Consider the following 20,224-nt stretch of genomic DNA (forward strand, 5'->3'; position numbering starts at 1 on the left):
TACACAAATTTATCCAATAACATAAGTTTAAACATGAAAAAGTCAAAAGATAAAAACATAATAATCATAAAAATAACCAAATGGAACTAAATCAGTCTGGATAGGGGTTCCAATTCATCTCATCGGGTGGATTCCATTGTTGGTTATAAGTGTTCTGATAGGCTTGGTTATAGTCATACTGGTTAAAGGGTGGTCGGATATCGGGGCTATGTGGCGGAAAATGAGCAGGTCGAGTAGGTACATAGTTATTTGGTACCTGATATGATAGTTGGCTCATGATTTGGTGCTGATGAACTAACCAGCTATCGTGTTGGCGTCACCTATAATCCTCGTATACTCGCTCGGAGTTCCACTGCTCATACATACTATGTCTTGCCGCGTTCGTCATTGCTTCCTCATCTATACGAACGTGGACGTCAAGAATAGCATCTCGAAAGACATCCCTAATGTCTTCCGCCTCCTCCATTTCCTCGTCTGAGCCTCTCTCTACCTGAGGATGAGATCCCTCATAGGGTACTGCCTGGTTACGTCTACTTTTCAATACCTTAGCACCCACATAAACTTTCAATCCTAAGGGCTCAACCTGTTCTCTACAAATCTGTAATGGACCCCCTTGGTTCCTATCAACACCTAAATACTCTCCAATGAGAGTAACAAAAATACCTCCTCCTATTATACTCCCGTCCTGCATTCCCTCTACCATTTTAGATAAATAAAAAGCAACACAGTAAGGGATATTGACAAAGCTTCTAGGATCCCGAATACACTTTAGGTAGAATAAATCATATAAGGTAATTTTTTCTTTATTATGACCTCTTTGTGTAATCGAGTTAGCCAAAAATCTATGAATAATACGAAGCTCGGCTCTGTCAATATGTGTATAGGAGTGTCCTCCTGCTCGTGTAAAAACATCAAAATGTGACATACGCCTCCAAATGGCGTCAGCGTCAAAGTTACTATCTACCCGTTCACCATAATGAATCAAGTTTGTACAATCGGGTAATAGCAACTCACCAGGAGTATATATCTGTAAGGCCCTGGCCATGTCCAGCATGGACATTCTGTACATCCTACCGCCAAGGATAAACCTAAGAAATCTTCTATCATCTATCCTAACTATATTTGTATCAAGTGATACAGTACTCATCAACTCAACACACCATTCCTTATATACAGGTCTACGAATGGTGAAAAGACGTTCCCAATCTGTAAAAGAAGAACTGCCATACCTTTGAACTAAAAGCTGTCTAACACGGTCAGCTAGATGGACTGTTTCCAAAGGGGCCCAATCAATTACCCTTGGCACCTCTACATTTTTTGTTACCAATTTGAATTTGTTCCTTTGATATGTCTCGTAATCTCTCCATCTTCTATCAAATCTCAGATTAGGATGTAGAGTGTGCTCAGGAATCGTTGGGAATTCTACTGGCGGCCTCATTGGGAATACTATGAATTCATCAACAAACTGTACTGGATCATAATAAGGTATGTGCTGATCAGGCTGTTGTTGTTCCTGTTGCGGTTCTTGTTCGTGTTGCATTTCTGGTTCTGGTTCTGGTGCTGGTCGTCTAGATGATGATGCTCCTTAACCTCCAGTGTCGGCTCTCTGTAAAACACATTAAACACAAAAATTGTGCATCCAAATATGCATTAGTGTTAGCAAAATAACAACTTAAAACAATCACTATAACATGTTAAATCAAAATTAAACTTATACACATTTTCACAATTTTTCACAATTCTACACTTTTCAAATAAGCACATATGAAAATGTATACAAAATTCATAAGCATTTAACTCAAATAACATGTCAAAATATTCATTACTAATAATTAAACAAGTCTCAAATGGCAAATATATCAAATAAATCAAGTTCATGAATTTTGGACTTAAAAAGTCCACTTTAATCTCCAAAAATCATGTTTAGGATCATTGTTTGGATCATTTAACTATCTAAACATGTTACACTACTCAATTTAGCAATAATTCATGACAAAAATCGGCCATAACCTGTTTATATAAAAAAAAAAAACCCCAAATTGCTCAAGAACACAAACCCTAGATTTCTAAAAATTTTGAAGTTTTTGGCTTCAAAACATGTTAAATAGCATCAATCTAGGTTATACATGCATAAAATACTAACAATTTATCACTAATTACACTAGAAATTAACAAAATTGCATTAGGTAAAAAAAAATTGGTAATTATCACAAAAACTAGGAATTTATAGAGTTTAGGGGTGTAATTTTTTACCAATTTGCTGAGGAATGAGAATCTAGGCATGATTAGAGCAAGAAAAATGACGAATTACGGTGGAAAAATGGCGAAAATTAGTGAATTTTTGGGTGAGTTTCGGGTGTATGTGTGTGTGTTGTGGTGAAGAACAGACCCGCTGCTGTTATTTGTTTCTGACCTGCATTTGGTCCCCATGCGATCGCATGGGTTCCAAGTGCAAACCCCATGCGATCGCATGGGGTGCCGGCTACAGTGTTATCAGGTTTTTTTTTTTTTTTTTTTTTTTTTTGTAAAACCTTATGCTTTATAAAACTTATAATTAATTAAATTTGAAAAATTTTGTTTTCCTTTAGGAGCGAGGGTGTTTCGGATCGTTGTCCTAGTCTGTCCCTCGACAAAATTTTAAAATTTGTCAAATCAAAGCGCGGTTTTTAAAAGTAAAGATTTTTGGGTTTTTTAATGTTTTTGGCATACTTTAATTCAATAAGATTAAAAATAATGATAATAAAAGTTCTCGTCCCTCCCTCGGGTAAAGCAATTTCGGTTTAAAGACCTAGTCTTCAACTTACGAAGAATTTTAAAAATCATATTTTTAACTTAATGAGATAAAGTAAATTTTTGTTTTTAAATTCACACAACTTAAATATAAAATTCAAAATTAATATTAAAAATTCACACCAAACTTAAAATTTGAAATGCATAAAATTAAAAATTCATATTTTAAAAATTAAAAAAATCACACCAAACTTAATTTTAAAAATTCACATTATAAATTCATACCAAACTTATATTAATTTTTCAAATATTTACATTTTTTAAAAAATATTGTTTTTACAAAGTTTACAATATTAATTTAAGATTTAAATATTAATTTTAAAAAAAACATGGTAAAAATAAAATTAAAAATCTTTTTGGCTTTTTATCCCACTTTAATCAATCAAATATTATCAAAAATATGCGCCCCACTTTTCGGTAAAGTAATTTCGGTTCCAAGACCTAATTTAACTCATGACGAATTTTTGAAATATTTTGGGTTGATTGATTAAAGATATTTATACCTTAAGAATAAACGTTAAATTTCGCAGTGATGTAATAAATTTTTGAATGATATCAACAATTTCGGTCGCCAAACCTAATTTTATTCAATACCAATTTAATACTTTTTAGCGAACAAATTAGCGTTTATTATCAAAAGGTTAAAAATAAAAATAAAAATAAAAACTGTACAGACATACCTGTGAAATAGATTTCTTAGTTATATGATCTATCCCATTCATAAGATAGTCGGTTTAATTGATTTTCCATGGCTACATAGGCGTAACCTCGAGCATTCAGTGTCTTTTCTTCTAAACATATGAACGGTCCGTCTCTGCATAAAGTAACAAATTCGGTATTTGAATAGGTTTGATTATTTGAACATTTACCTCCATGTGACCATTTTCCGCATTTGTGACATCGTTCTAGGTGTCGTGCTCTTCTTTTTGCTGCGGATTTTGATTTTCCTTTACCAAATTGTAACTTATTATCTTCGCATCTGGATTCTTTTCTAACTCCGTCCATTCTTTCTCTGATTACTGATACTAGTTCACTCGGTAGTATGTCATTATTACGTTTAGTGATCAAAGCGTGTAGCATTAGACCATGGTTTAGTTCACAGGCAGTCTTCATTTTGTAAAAACCTAAAAAAAATAAAAATTCAGAATGGGGGGAGAAGACTAGTTCTTTAGGGTCTGCTAGGGAAAGACCATTCGGGTTCCATTTTCGAGAACCACGCGAAAACAGACAATCTAACTCTAACAGAAATACATATTATCCTTTAAAGACTTGATTCTCCCCACACTTAGTTAGCTGTGGGGTCGAAATTGTGATTAACTTCGTTGTCGACTTCCATCGGACTATGTATGTAGTGTTTAACTCTGTGACCATTAACTTTAAATTCAATCCCATTTGAATTTATTAATTCTATCGTTCCGTATGGGAAAACTCTTTTGACTATGAATGGTCCAGACCATCTTGATTTCAATTTTCCAGGAAATAGCTTGAATCGTGAATTGAAAAGAAGAACTTTGTCTCCTTCTTTAAATTCTTTTGAACTTCTGATTCTTTTATCATGCCATTTCTTCGTTCTTTCTTTATAGATTAACGAATTTTCGTATGCTTCATGTCTTAATTCTTCTAATTCGTTTAGTTGACTTAATCGTAGACGTCCAGCTTCATGTAAATCAAGATTACATGTCTTCAAAGCCCAAAATGCTTTGTGTTCAATTTCTACTGGAAGATGACATGCTTTTCCATAAACAAGTCTAAAAGGTGTGGTTCCAATTGGAGTTTTGTAGGCTGTTATAAAAGCCCAGAATGCATCCTCCAATTTAATGGACCATTCCTTCGGATTTGATCCTACGGTTTTCTCTAGAATACGTTTTAAAGCTCGGTTGGTATTTTCAACTTGTCCACTTGTTTGTGGATGATATGCGGTGGAGATTTTATGAGTTACTCCATATCTTTTAAGAACTTTCTCAAGTTGATTATTACAGAAATGAGTACCCCGATCACTTATTAAAGCTTTCGGTGTTCCAAACCTTGCAAAAAGACGTTTTAAAAAGTTGACTACAACTCGTGCATCGTTAGTTGGGAGAGCTTGTGCTTCCGCCCATTTAGATACATAATCAATGGCTACGAGTATATATAGATTATTATGAGATTTTGGAAATGGACCCATAAAGTCAATACCCCAAATGTCAAATACTTCACATACTTGGATGACATTTTGTGGCATTTCATCACGTTGACTTAGTTTTCCGGCCCTTTGACATGCATCACAGGATTTGCAAAGTAGGTGTGCGTCTTTGTAAATTGTAGGCCAATAGAATCCAGCATCATAAACTTTTCTTGCTGTTAGTTGAGGCCCATAATGCCCTCCTGTTGGTCCTGTGTGACAATGGTTTAAAATTTTACTAGCTTCATCTCCAAATACACATCGGCGTATTATTCCATCGGGACAACTTTTAAACAGATGTGGATCTTCCCAGAAATAGTGTTTTATATCACTGAAGAATTTCTTTCGTCTTTGGTACGATAATCCTTTTTCAAGGAATCCACATACTAAATAATTTGCATAGTCTGCAAACCATGGGATTTCATTATAATCTATCTTCAATAGATATTCATCAGGAAAGTTGTCTTGTATGGCTGATTCATTTAGAACTTCTAATTCGGGATTTTCAAGACGAGAAAGATGATCAGCGGCGAGATTTTCTGCTCCTCTTTTATCTCAGATTTCAATATCAAATTCTTGTAAGAGTAAGATCCAACGGATTAATCTTGGTTTAGCAACTTGTTTTGAAAATAGGTTTCTAAGAGCAGAATGGTCGGTATAGACCACCGTTTTTGCTAGAACGAGATATGATCGAAATTTGTCAAAAGCAAAGACAATAGCAAGGAGTTCTTTTTCAGTAGTTGTATAGTTTGTTTGTGCTCCTTGTAACGTCTTACTAGCATAATATATAGGTTGAAATCGTTTTTCAATCCTTTGTCCTAAAACGGCTCCCATTGCAAAATCACTTGCATCGCACATTAGTTCAAATGGTAGATTCCAATTTGGTGTTATCATGATCGGCGCATTAGTGAGTTTTTCTTTAAGAATATTAAAAGATTTGATACACTCATCTGAAAAGATGAATGGAGCATCCTTTTCTAGGAGTTTATTCATAGGAGTGGCAATTTTAGAAAAATCTTTTATGAAACGTCGGTAAAAACCGGCATGCCCTAGAAAACTCCTAATTCCTCTAACATTGGTGGGATGTGGAAGTTTAGCAATTACATCTACTTTAGCTCTATCCACTTCAATTCCTTCTTTTGAAATTTTATGTCCAAGAACGATGCCTTCTTTAACCATGAAATGGCATTTCTCCCAATTAAGAACTAGGTTTGATTGTTCGCATCTAAGGAGCATTCGTTCCAGATTAACTAGACATGATTCAAATGTATCACCGAAGACTGAAAAGTCATCCATGAAAACTTCCATGCATTCTTCTATCATGTCATGAAAAATCGCCATCATACACCTTTGAAAGGTTGCAGGGGCGTTACAAAGTCCAAATGGCATGCGTTTGTAAGCAAAAGTACCATAAGGGCACGTGAATGTGGTTTTCTCTTGGTCCTCGGGTGCTATTGGAATTTGAAAATATCCGGAAAATCCATCTAGAAAACAATAGTAACTATTTTCGGCTAATCTTTACAACATTCGATCTATGAAAGGTAAGGGAAAGTGATCTTTTCTGATGGCGTCATTTAATTTTCTATATTCAATACACACACGCCATCCTGTTACGGTTCTAGTAGGAATAAGCTCATTTTTCTCATTTGTAATGACAGTCATGCCACCCTTCTTAGGAACGCATTGAACTGGGCTTACCCATGGACTATCAGAGATTGGATAAATTAGACCTGCGTCTAGCAGTTTAATAATCTCTTTCTTAACTACATCTTGCATATTAGGATTTAGTCTTCGTTGGCGTTGCACATACGTTTTATGACCTTCTTCCATAAGGATTTTATGTGTGCAATATGAAGGACTTATTCCTTTAATATCATGAATCTTCCATTCAATGGCTGGTTTATGAGCTTTCAACACAGAAATGAGTTGTGATTTCTCATTTTCAGTAAGAGAAGACGATATTATTACAGGTAATTCAGATTCACCATGTAAATAAGCGTATTCCAAATGGCTTGGAAGTGGCTTTAACTCTAATTTCGGAGGTTCTTCTATCGATGATTTGTATCGATATCTGTCTTCTTCTTTTAGCATTTGAATTTCTTCTGTTGTTGGTTCATATCCATTAGCTATAAGTGTAGCTAACATTTCAGCTTCATCAATTGGTTCATTACCTTCTCCTAAAGAACATTCTCCTGTTCCTTGTAATTCTGGAAATTCTTCTAATAATTCTGCATGTGCATCTATAGTTTGGATATAATAACATGTATCATCTGCAGATTGTGGTTGTTGCATTGCTCTATCAACTGAAAAGGTAACACTCTCATCCTCTATACTTAGGGTCAGTTTCTTACCGAACACGTTTATCATTGCTTTAGCCGTGTTTAAGAATGGTCTTCCTAATATGAGAGGAACTTGAGAATCTTCTTCCATGTCCAGAACAACAAAATCTACTGGAAATACTAAAGTACCAACTTTAACTAGCATGTTCTCCATTATCCCTCTAGGATATTTTATTGATCTATCGGCTAGTTGTATGCTTATTCTGGTTGGTTTCAATTCTCCAAGGTCTAGTTTAGTGTATAGTGAATACGGCATTAGATTTATACTAGCACCTAAGTCTGCCAATGCTTCTATTGAACTAAGACTACCCAGAAAACATGGAATTGTGAAACTTCCTGGATCAGATAGTTTTTCTAGTATCTTATTCAACAGCACTGCTGAACAATTAGCATTCATAGTAACAGCCGAGAGTTCTTCCATTTTCTTTCTATTTGAGATTAGATCTTTCAAGAATTTAGCATATCTAGGCATTCCTGAAATCACATCAATGAAAGGAAGATTTACATTTATCTGTTTAAACATATCCAAGAATTTGTATTGCTCGGCTTCAAGTTTTTCTTTCTTCATTTTACTCGGGTAAGGAAGTGGTGGTTGGTATGGTTTAACATAAGGTTTAGCCTTAACTGTGTTATCTTCATTAACCTTTTCAACTACCGGTTCTTTTTCCTTATCTTGATCAGGTTGTGGTTCTTGTGGAGTAGGAATAGTTTCATCAGAAGTTACAGGTATTTCCGGTGGTTTAAGTGTTGTACCACTTCTTGTGGTAATGGCTTTAGCTGTTTCATTCCGGGGGTTAGCATTTGTATCACTAGGTAGACTTCCCGGTTTTCTTTCACCTATTAACCTTGCTAGGTTACTCACTTCTTGTTCTAGATTTTGAATAGAAGCTTGTTGATTTCTAAATGCTTGAGCATTTTGTTCATTAGTTTGTTTCTGAGATGTGAAAAACTGCATTTGAGTTTCAACTAGCTTTGTCATCATATCTTCTAAATTCGGCTTTTTATCATCGGTTTGTTGTGGTGGTTTGTTTTGAAAATTAGGTCTTTGCTGATTGTAAGTATTATTGGATACTTGTTGATTGCTAGGACCTTGTTGGTTGTTGTATGGAATATTTCTGTTATAATTCTGGTTTTGATTGTAAATCGGTCTTGGCGGTTGATAATTATTCTGATAATTATTTCCGGGAATTTGGTTTTTGTATGAAATATTCTCTCTTTGTTCCATTGTTAATTCAATACCGAGACAATCTTTTGTTAAATGTGGTCCTCCACACTGCTCACAACTAATTCGTATTGAGTGAATATCTTTAGTCATCTTTTCCATTCGTCTCTCCACAGCATCTATCTTTGCGGAAATGGAATCTAAGTCATGGCTAGAATCGGCTCTAGCTGCTTTAGATGATCTAATGATATCTTTTTCTTGGTTCCACTCATGTGAGTGGGAAGCAGTGTTATCAATAATTTTGTAAGCATCAGTTTCGGTTTTCTTCATAATAGAACCACCAGCTGCTATATCTATGTCTTTTCTTGTAGTGATGTCGCATCCTTGGTAGAATATTTGTACTATTTGACAGGTGTCTAAACCATGTTGCGGACATCCTCTTAACAACTTTCCATATCTAGTCCACGCCTCATATAGAGTTTCATTTAGTTTCTGTGTGAACGTAACAATTTCTGCTTGAAGTCTTACGGCTTTAGATGCAGGAAAGAATTGTTTAAGAAATTTTTCAACTAAAACGTCCCATGTATCAATCGCCCCTTCAGGTAACGATTCCAACCAATCTTTGGCTTCTCCCTTTAAAGTCCAGGGAAATAACATGAGATATATCTGTTCATCCTCCACTTCTCGGATTTTAAATAGTGTGCAGATCCTATTAAAGGTACGTAGATGTTCATTTGGATCTTCCTTCGGCGCACCACTAAATTGGCATTGATTAGTCACCATGTGTAGAATTTGTCCTTTGATTTCATAATCTGGCGCATTAATGTCTGGATGAGTAATTGCGTGACCTTGGCCAGTGCGTTTAGCTCTCATTCGGTCTTCCATACTTAAAGGTTCTAGATTCTCCATAATTGAATTTGTTGAATCGGTATCACTAGATGATTCTGATTTAATGGTTCGTTCCTCAACAATCTCTATTTGAATGATTGGTGGTTCCGGAGGAAAGTTTAATGGTTCAGGATCTACGAACCGTTCCTGAATATTCTCCGGATTCTCAATTGTGAGGTTGGGTTCAAAAAATTGATTATCGGAAATTTGAACTGAAGTACTTGGTCGACTGCATGACGTTTCTAAAGAAAAATCAACGGTGGTAATATTTGCTAAATGTCTTGATCTAGTTACAGGTGGTGAACGTACAAAAGGTGGTGAACGTCTTGCTCGGTGCATTCACTGAATATCCTATTAGTTTTTAAAAGGAAAGAAAAATTATAATAAGTTATCCAATCAATAGACTTTTCTGATTTTGCCCACGTTTCGAATAGCCAAAAGATGCAGCAGAGGGGCAGGATTCGTTTGGTCTCAATATAATTGAGGACTGTTTGGCTCCAATAACCCGGTCCACGTACAAATCCAACTATTACTACGAACCAGAAAATTTTGATGTCTATCAATTTAACCACTTAAAATAAATTTTCGTAATTTTAAGAAATTTAGATAAGAAGTAGAATAAAAATCTATGTCCTAAAACTAGAATAGCGAGAAATAAGAAAGAAAAAGAGTTCGTCGGAAAAATGTCGAAAAAGAAAAATGGTTGAAAAATAAAAGGTGACGGAAAAATTAAAGAAACTTATAAAACTTAATAGTACTTGACTAACCTAACCTTATTACTACAACTAACTTAAAATTATAATCGCAAATTGAGATTACTAATTGGAATGATAATTGATACATAGTAAAAGGTGTCTAAAAATACTAAAGCTTACAGGAAAAACTAAATCCCAAATGGAATTAACTTAAAAAGAAACTAAAACTTAAAAAGGCGTCGCAAAATTCTAAAGCACTTAAATCTTAGTCTAAAGAAAAAGCACTTAAGAAATTCTACGGCAAAGCCTAAAAATCTAGAAGTAAAAATAATTATGGCAAAAACTATGAATTAAAACTAAATATGAGCGAAAAATACAAATATTACGCTAAAACGATTAAAAAGGGACAAAATATAAAAATATATAAAAAGTTGTAAAAAGTACAATTTTTATAAAAATATTATTTTTATATTATTTATTTTATAAAAATATTAATTTTACAATTTAAATAAACTAATTAAACTAAAAATACAAATTAAACTTAAACTAATAACTAATTAAATAATAAAACTTAATTAGGGTTAATAATAAAATTAATAATTAATTAAAACCCTAATCGCATTAATTGCTGTACGATGATGGCCTGTCAGATACGCTCATACGATCGCATGAGTTATAAGTTACCCAGCCATGCGATCGCATGGGCTAGGGTTTCGGGCCAGAGTTGGGCTGCTACAGTACAGGCCGATTAAAATTTTATTTATTTTTTTTTTTTCTGTTTTTGCTGTAAAATATAAAATATATTTATTAATTAAATAAAACTTATATTTTTACAAAATAAAAAAATAGAAATAAAGAAACTTTATAAAACTTAAATATTTACCAAACTCTAAGAAAAAATATTTATATTTTTGCTTTTTTTTTATATATTAGCGTTGCGCTTCCGGCATTTAAGAGATCCCCGGCAGCGGCGCCAAAAATACTTGATGTCAAAGCTAAGGGGTATAAAATACTATTAAATTTTTACAGGAAATACTATTAAATACGATACAATTTTACACAAGATATTTATTTATTTAGAGAACGGATATACTTAAACCTTGCTACAACACTTATAGGCAGTGTACCTAATCGTACAGTAGTGTAGTTTTTAGTAAGTCCGGTTCGTTCCACAGGGAATCTTATTAAACAAAGCTTAACGCTATATTAGTTTACTTTTATAAAAATACAAATATATATATAAGTAATATTATTATTATAAAGGGGGGTTTTTACCGTTTAATGACCGGTTTGTCGATTTTAAAACTTTAGTCGCAGTTAAAACCAAATGTAAAATAATAAATAAATACAAGACTTAAATTAAAGCGTAAAGTAAATAACGATAATGAAATTGTAAATAATAAAAGTGCGATAAAATAAACTTGCGATAATTAAAAAGTACGATAATTAAAAGTGCAATTAAATACAATAACAATAAAAATGCGATAATTAGAAGTGCAATTAAATATAAAATAAAGGAAATTAAATATGAAATAAAAGAATTATGCTTATTTAAACTTCCGTAATCATGATGTTTGACGTGTTGATTTTAGTTTTATGCCCATGGGTTAATTGTCCTTTGTCCTAGATTATTTAATATGTCTGTCTGGTTTTTGTCCATAACAGTCCATCAGTCATAAATATAAAGTGCGAGTGTCCTCGTCAAATTATTCTTATACCCGAAGTTAAATATTCCAACTAATTGGGGATTTAAACTGTAACAAGATTTTAATACTTTGTTTAATAATTACACCAGGATGTCGACTGAGTGTAACCCAAGGTTTTAATATTTTGTTATCAATTATACCAAGTGTCCTTGTACATAATTTCACCCCTGTTTTAATTATTCTAGTGGCTATTAATCCATTCCCGTGTCCGGTTAAATGAACGATTATTCGTACATGTAAATACCCCGCCCATCGTGTCCGATTGAGTGTATATGGTAATTTATAGGGACGCCCAATTGTAAATATTTATATTAAAATTAACAAACTATCATTTAGTTAAACAAATATAAAGCCCATTAATAGCCCATAGTCTAATTTCCACAAGTGTCGTTCTTTTGTCCAAACCCTAATTATGGTACAAAGCCCAATTACCCAATTTTAGTAATTAGCCCAACATCATGATTACTTCGTTTTAAATAAGCATAATAATAACTTAGCTACGAGACATTAATGTAAAAAGGTTGAACATAACTTACAATGATTAAAAATAGCGTAGCGTTACACGGACAGAATTTCGACTTATACACTCAAACGATCTCTATCATAAATCTTATTATTATCATAATTTAAAATTAAAATTAAGATTATTGTTATATCTGATTACATTAACATTATGATAGAGAATTATAAAATATACATATTGATATTTGATATTAAGGGGAAAGATATATAAATAGAAAGATAGATTTAGGATAGAAAAAGGTGTGTCCTATATCGATCGAATACACTGCCTTTTATAGGCGAATTCTGAAATTGAATTTTCATTTACGACCCCTGAACTATGCTCAATTAACAACTTTTTATTATTTAATATTATTCTTATTATGAATTATTTAAATATTATATTTTATTCTTGTGCATAGTTGACTCGTAATTTTTACACCGTTGCGTCGAGCGTTGAGAGTTGACTCATGTCCTGGTTCCGGATTTTCGAACGTCCTTTCGTACAATTTTATATCGTGTACTTTGCGTTTTGTAACTTGTACTCTTGTCATTTTTAGACGTTCTTCATCAATAATTTGAACCTTTTTTATTGTATCTTGTACTTTTGAGCTTTTTGGACCTTTGTGTCTTCAATTCGTCGTTTTCGCCTTTTGTCTTCGCACTTATTTAATATAAACGAATATTACTTGAAAATGGAACAATTGCAACTAAAATCTTGTCTGTCTTAGGGGATAATGCTATGAAATATATGTTCCTTTTTAGCCTTATCAGTTATCGGTTTATCATTAGGTGTTTCTCCATCTTCCCCACACATAGGCGTTTTTATGGGTTCAACAGTTTTGGTTGGTGGAGATCTAAACTTTCGGTTCACAAAGGTAACCTATTTGTTACCATCCCTAAGTGTCATTCTACCTTCTCTTACATCAATGAATGCTTCGGTGGTTGCTAAAAATGGGCGACCTAAAATTAGAGGAATATCAAGGTCTTCCTCTATATTAATAACTATAAAGTTTGCAACAAAGGTCAAATTTCCCACTTTAACAAGTAAATTATTGGCTATTCCAACTGGGTGTTTAATAGTTTGATCAAATAATTAAACACCTATTCTGGTTGGTCATAATTTACCCACACCTAATCTTTTGTATAAGGAAAGAGGCATAACGTTTGCACTTGCTCCTAAATCTGCTAGCCCATTATACATAGCACCATCATTAAGCAAGCAAGAAATGATAAATTCACCCGGGTCTCCCACTTTAGTAAGTAGAGTTGGTTTGTTAACCTTTTTCGAGTGATCTTTTCTTTGTTCTTTCACTTCTACTTGAACTTCTTGTTCACATTTTTCTTCTTTTCTTGGAATGGGAGGTTTGTATAGGAATTCTTCTTCATCACTCCAATTTGAAGCTTCCCCGTCTTTCAATTTTGGTTTTTCATATGTTGTTGATAACATATTTATGTTTTCATTATGAGGGTTTTCTTGGGTGGTGAAATTATGATTGACTTCATTGTCAACTTCAATTGGACCATGTATGTAATGTTTAACTCTGTGACCATTAACTTTAAATTCAATCCCATTTGAATTTATTAACTCTATTGTTCCATATGGAAAACTCTTTTGACTATAAATGGTCCAGACCATCTTGTTTTCAATTTTCCAGGAAATAGCTTGAATCGTGAATTGAAAAGAAGAACTCTGTCTCCTTCCTTAAATTCTTTTGAACTTCTGATTCTTTTATCATGCCATTTATTCGTTCTTTCTTTATAGATTAAGGAATTTTCATATGCTTCATGTCTTAATTCTTCTAATTCGTTTAATTGACTTAACCGTAGACGTCCGGCTTCATGTAAATCAAGATTACATGTCTTCAAAGCCCAAAATGCTTTGTGCTCAATTTCTACTGGAAGATGACATGCTTTTCCGTAAACGAGTTTAAAAGGTGTGGTTCCAATTGGAGTTTTGTAGGCTGTTCGAAAAGCCCAGAGTGCATCCTCTAATTTCATGGACCATTCCTTCGGATTTGATCCTACAGTTTTCTCTATAATACGTTTTAAAGCTCGGTTGGTATTTTCAACTTGTCCACTTGTTTGTGGATGATAAGCGGTTGAGATTTTATGAGTTACTCCATATCTTTTGAGAACTTTTTCAAGTTGATTATTACAAAAATGAGTACCCCGATCACTTATTAAAGCTTTCGGTGTTCCGAACCTTGCAAAAAGACATTTTAAAAAATTGACTACAACTCATGCATCATTAGTTAGGAGAGCTTGTGCTTTCGTCCATTTAGATACATAATCAATGGCAACGAGAATGTAGAGATTATTATGAGATTTTGGAAATGGACCCATAAAGTCAATACCCCAAACGTCAAATACTTCACATACTTGAATGACATTTTGTGGCATTTCATTATGTTGACTTATTTTTCCGGCCCTTTGACAAGCATCACAGGATTTACAAAGAAGGTGTGCGTCTTTGAAAATTGTAGGCCAATAGAATCCAGCGTCGTAAACTTTTCTTGCTGTGAGTTGAGGCCCATAATGCCCTCCTGTTGGTCCTGTGTGACAATGGTTTAATATTTGACTAGCTTCATCTCCGAATACGCATCGGCAGATTATTCCATCGGGACAACTTTTAAACAAATGTGGATCTTCCCAAAAATAGTGTTTTCTATCACTAAAGAATTTCTTTCGTTTTTGGTATGACAACCCTTTTTCAAGGAATCCACATACTAAGTAGTTTGCATAGTCTGCAAACCATGGAATTTCATTATAATCGATCTTCAAAAGATATTCATCAGGAAAGTTGTCTTGTATGGCCGATTCATTTAGAACTTCTAATTCAGGATTTTCAAGACGAGAAAGATGATCAGCGGCGAGATTTTTTGCTCCCTTTTTGTCTCGGATTTCAATATCGAACTCTTGTAAGAGTAAGATCCAACGGATTAATCGTGGTTTGGCATCTTGTTTTGAAAATTGGTATCTAAGAGCAGAATGGTCGGTATAGACCACCGTTTTAGCTAGAACGAGATATGAACGAAATTTGTCAAAATCAAAGACAATAGCAAGGAGTTCTTTTTCAGTAGTTGTGTAATTTTTTTGTGCTCCTTGTAATGTCTTACTAGCGTAATAAATAGGTTGAAATCGTTTTTCAATCCTTTGTCCTAAAACGGCTCCCATTGCAAAATCACTTGCATCGTACATGAGTTCAAATGGTAGATTCCAATTTGGAATTATCATGATCGGCGCATTAGTGAGTTTTTCTTTAAGAATATTAAAAGATTTGATGCATTCATCTGAAAAGATGAATGGAGCATCCTTTTCTAGGAGTTTATTCATAGGAGTGGCAATTTCAGAAAAATCTTTTATGAAACGTCGGTAAAAACCGACATGCCCTAGAAAACTCCTAACTCCTCTAACATTGGTGGGATGTTGAAGTTTAGCAATTACATCTACTTTAGCTCTATCCACTTCAATTCCTTCCTTTGAAATTTTATGACCAAGAACGATGCCTTCTTTAACCATGAAATGGCATTTTTCCCAATTAAGTACTAGATTTGATTGCTCGCATTTAATAAGCATTCGTTCAAGATTAACTAGACATGTTTCAAAAGTATCATCGAAGACTAAAAAGTCATCCATGAAAAACTTCCATGCATTCTTCTATCATGTCGAGCAAAATTGCCATCATGCACCTTTGAAAGGTTGCAGGGGCGTTGCAAAGTCCAAATGGCATGCGTTTGTAAGCAAAAGTACCATAAGGGCATGTGAATGTGGTTTTCTCTTGGTCCTCGGGTGCGATTGGAATTTGAAAGTATCCGGAGAAACCGTCAAGAAAACAATAGTAACTATTCCCGGCTAATCTTTCCAACATTTGATCAATGAAAGGTAAGGGAAAGTGATCTTTTCTGGTGGCGTCATTTAATTTTCTATAATCAATACAGACACGCCATCCTGTTACAGTCCTAGTAGGAATAAGCTCATCTTTTTCATTTTTGATGACAGTCATGCCACTCTTCTTAGGTACGCATTGAACTAGGCTTACCCATGGACTATCAGAGATAGGATAAATTAAACATGCATCTAGCAGTTTAATAATTTCTTTTTTAACAACATCTTGCATATTTAGATTTAGTCTTCGTTGGCGTTGCACATATGTTTTATGACCTTCTTCCATAAGGATTTTATGTGTGCAATATGAAGTACTTATGCCTTTAATGTCATGAATCTTCCATGCAATAGCTGGTTTATGAGCTTTTAGCACAGAAATGAGTCGAGATTTTTCATTTTCCGTAAGAGAAGACGATATTATTATAGGTAATTCAGATTCTCCATGTAAATAAGCGTATTCCAAATGGTTTGGAAGTGGCTTTAACTCTAATATTGTTGGTTCTTCTATCGATGATTTGTATCGATATCCGTCTTCCTCTTTTAGCATTTGAAGTTCTTCTGTTGTTGGTTCATATTCATTAGCCATAAGTGTAGCTAACATTTCAGCTTCATCAATTGGTTCAGTTCCTTCTCCTAAAGAACATTCTCCTATTCCTTATAATTCTGAAAATTCTTCTAACAATTCTGTATGTGAATCTATAGTTTGAATATAATAACATGTATCATCTGCAGATTGCGGTTGTTGCATGGCTCGATCAACAGAAAAGGTAACACTCTCGTCCTCTATACTTAGGTTCAGTTTCTTACCAAACACGTCTATTATTGCTTTAGCCGTGTTTAAGAATGGTCTTCCTAATATAAGAGGAACTCGAGAATCTTCTTCCATGTCCAGAATAACAAAATCTACTGGAAATACTAAAGTACCAACTTTAACTAGCATGTTCTACATTATCCCTCTAGGATATTTTACTGATCGGTCGGCTAGTTATATGCTTATTCGTGTTGGTTTCAATTCTCCAAGGTCTAGTTTAGCGTATAGTGAATACGGCATTAAATTTATACTAGCACCTAAGTCTTCCAATGCTTATATTGAACTAAGACTACCCAGAAAACATGGAATTGTGAAACTTCCTGGATCTGATAATTTTTCTGGTATCTTATTCAACAACAATGCAAAACAATTAGCATTCATAGTAATGGCTGAGAGTTCTTCCATTTTCTTTCTATTTGTGATTAGATCTTTCAGGAATTTAGCATATCTTGGCATTCCTGAAATTACATCAATGAAAGGAAGATTTACATTTATTTGTTTAAACATATCCAAGAATTTGGATTGCTCGGCTTCAAGTCTTTCTTTCCTCATTTTACTTGGGTAAGGAAGTGGTGGTTGGTATGGTTTAACATAAGGCTTTGCCTTAACTGTGTTATCTTCATTAACCTTTTCAACTACCAGTTCTGTTTCCTTATCTTGCTCAGATTGTGGTGCATGTGTAATAGGAATAGCGTCATCAGAAATTACAGGCATTTCAGATGGTTTAAGTGTAATACCACTTCTAGTGGTAATGGCTTTAGCTGTTTCATTCCGGGGGTTAGCATTTGTATCGCTAGGTAGACTCCCTGGTTTTCTTTCACCTATCAACCTTGCTATGTTGCTCACTTCTTGTTCCAGATTTTGAATAGAAGCTTGTTGATTTCTAAATGCTTGAGCATTTTGTTCATTGGTTTATTTCTTAGATGTGAAAAATTGAGTTTGAGATTCAACTAGCTTCGACATCATATCTTCTAAATTTGGCTTTCTATCATCGGTTTGTGGTGGTTTATTTGGAAAAATAGGTCTTTGCTGGTTGTAAGTATTATTGGATACTTGTTGATTTATAGGACCTTGTTGGTTGTTGTATGGAACATTTCGGTTATAATTCTGATTTTGATTGTAGTTTGGTCTTGGCGGTTGATAATTACTTTGATAATTATTTCCAGGCCTTTGGTTCATGTATGAAACATTCTCACTTTGTTCCATTGTTTGTTCAATACTGAGACAATCTTTTGTCAAATGTGGTTCTCCACACTGCTCACAACTAATTTGTATTGCGTGAATATCCTTAGTCATCTTTTCCATTCATCTCTCGAAAGCATCTAACTTTGCGAAAATGGAATCAAAGTCATGGCTAGAGTCGGCTCTAAGCTCTTTAGATGATCTAACGATGTCTTTTTCTTGATGCCATTCATGTGAGTGGGAAGCAGTGTTATCAATAATTTTGTAAGCTTCAGTTGCGGTTTTCTTCATAATGGAACCACCAGCTGCGATATCGATGTCTTTTCGTGTAGTAATATCGCATCCTTGGTAGAATATTTGTACTATTTGATAAGTATCTAAACCATGTTGAGGACATCCTCTCAACAACTTTCCAAATCTTGTCCACGCCTCATATAGAGTTTCATTTGCCTTTTGTGTGAACGTAACAATTTTTCCTTGAAGTCTTATGGCTTTAGATTCCGGAAAGAATTGTTTAAGAAATTTTTCAACTAAAACATCCCATGTATCAATCGCTCCTTCGGGTAACGATTCTAACCAATCTTTGGCTTCTCCCTTTAAAGTCCAAGGAAATAACATGAGATAGATCTATTCATCCTCAACTTCTCTTATTTTGAATAGAGTAGAAATTCTATTAAAAGTTCGAAGATGTTCGTTTGGATCTTCCTTCGGTGCACCACTAAATTGGCATTGATTTGTTACCATGTGTAGGATTTGTCCTTTGATTTCATAATCTGGCGCATTAATGTCTAGTTGAGTAATTGCATGACCTTGGCCAGTGCGTTTAGCTCTCATTCGGTCTTCCATACTTAGAGGTTCTAGATTTTTCATGATTGAATTTGTTGAATCTGAATCACTAGAGGATTCTGATTTAATGGTTTCTTCCTCGACAATCTCTGAATGAGTGATTTGTGGTTCAGGAGGAATGATTAGTGGTTCAGGATCTCTGAATTGTCCCTGAATATCCTCCGGGTTCTCAATTGTGAGGTCGGGTTCAAAAAATGGATTATTGAAAATTTGAATTGGAGTACTTGGTCGACTAGATGACGATTCTAAAGAAAAATCAACGGCGACAATATTGGCTAGATGTCTTGATCGAGTTACAGGTGGTGAACGTATGAAAGGTGGTGAACGTTTTGCTCGGTGCATTCACTGAATATCCTATTAGTTATAAAGATAAAAATTATATAAATTATCAAATTAATAGACTTTTCTGATTTTGCCCACGTTTCGAATAGCCAAAAGATGCAGTAGGTAGCCAGGACCCTTTAAATCGGAAGCCCACAACTCTCCACTAACAAATCCAACTATTACTACGAACCAGAAAATTTGGGATGTCTATCAATTTAACCGCTTAAAATAATTTTTCGTCGAAGTTTAAAGAAAATAATAAAAAAATTCTATGTCCTAAAAACTAGAGCGTCAAGAAATAAGAAAGAAAAAGAGTGCGTCGAAAAACGTCGAAAAATAAAAGTCGAAAAATAATAAAATGCAGCGTCGAAACTTAAAAGTCTAAAAACTAAAAATTAAAACTTACGTCTAAAGGTATTAAAACTTAAAAGGAATTCTATATCCAAAACGGCAATAACTTAAAAGGCACTAAAATCTATAAAATATTATAGCGATAAGCGACGTCGTAAAATTATAAAGCACCTAAATCTTAGTCTAAAGAAAAAGTACTTAAGGGATTTTACGGCAAAGCCTAAAAATCTAGAAATAAAAATAACTACGACAAAAACTAATCTTGAAACTATTTACGAACGATAAATATACAAATTACGATTAAATGAAATAAAAAGATACAAAATATAAAAATAAAACTAAAAGTTATAAAAATACAATTTTTTTAAAAAATATTATTTTTATATTATTGTATAAAAGTATTAATTTTATAAATTTATAAAACTAATTAACACTTAAAACTTAAAATACAACTTTAATTAAACAATAACTAATTAATATTAAATATAAACCATAATTAGGTTAATTAATACTAATTAATTAAACCCTAATCTGTAATTAATGCGTACAAGGTTGCAGATGTCAGACGGCTCCGCGAGTG

General features: G+C 33.8%; 1 non-coding gene across 1 annotated transcript; it reads left to right on the forward strand.

Moving 5' to 3' along the window:
- Positions 1 to 18,502: 18,502 nt before the first annotated feature.
- Positions 18,503 to 18,609, forward strand: LOC139903464 (small nucleolar RNA R71). Its single transcript, XR_011778281.1, has one exon. It is a non-coding gene; the product is annotated as a small nucleolar RNA R71 (small nucleolar RNA).
- The last annotated feature ends 1,615 nt before the right edge of the window (positions 18,610 to 20,224 follow it).

Source organism: Rutidosis leptorrhynchoides, chromosome 3 (assembly GCF_046630445.1).
Source record: "Rutidosis leptorrhynchoides isolate AG116_Rl617_1_P2 chromosome 3, CSIRO_AGI_Rlap_v1, whole genome shotgun sequence".
NCBI classification, from domain to species: Eukaryota; Viridiplantae; Streptophyta; class Magnoliopsida; order Asterales; family Asteraceae; genus Rutidosis; species Rutidosis leptorrhynchoides.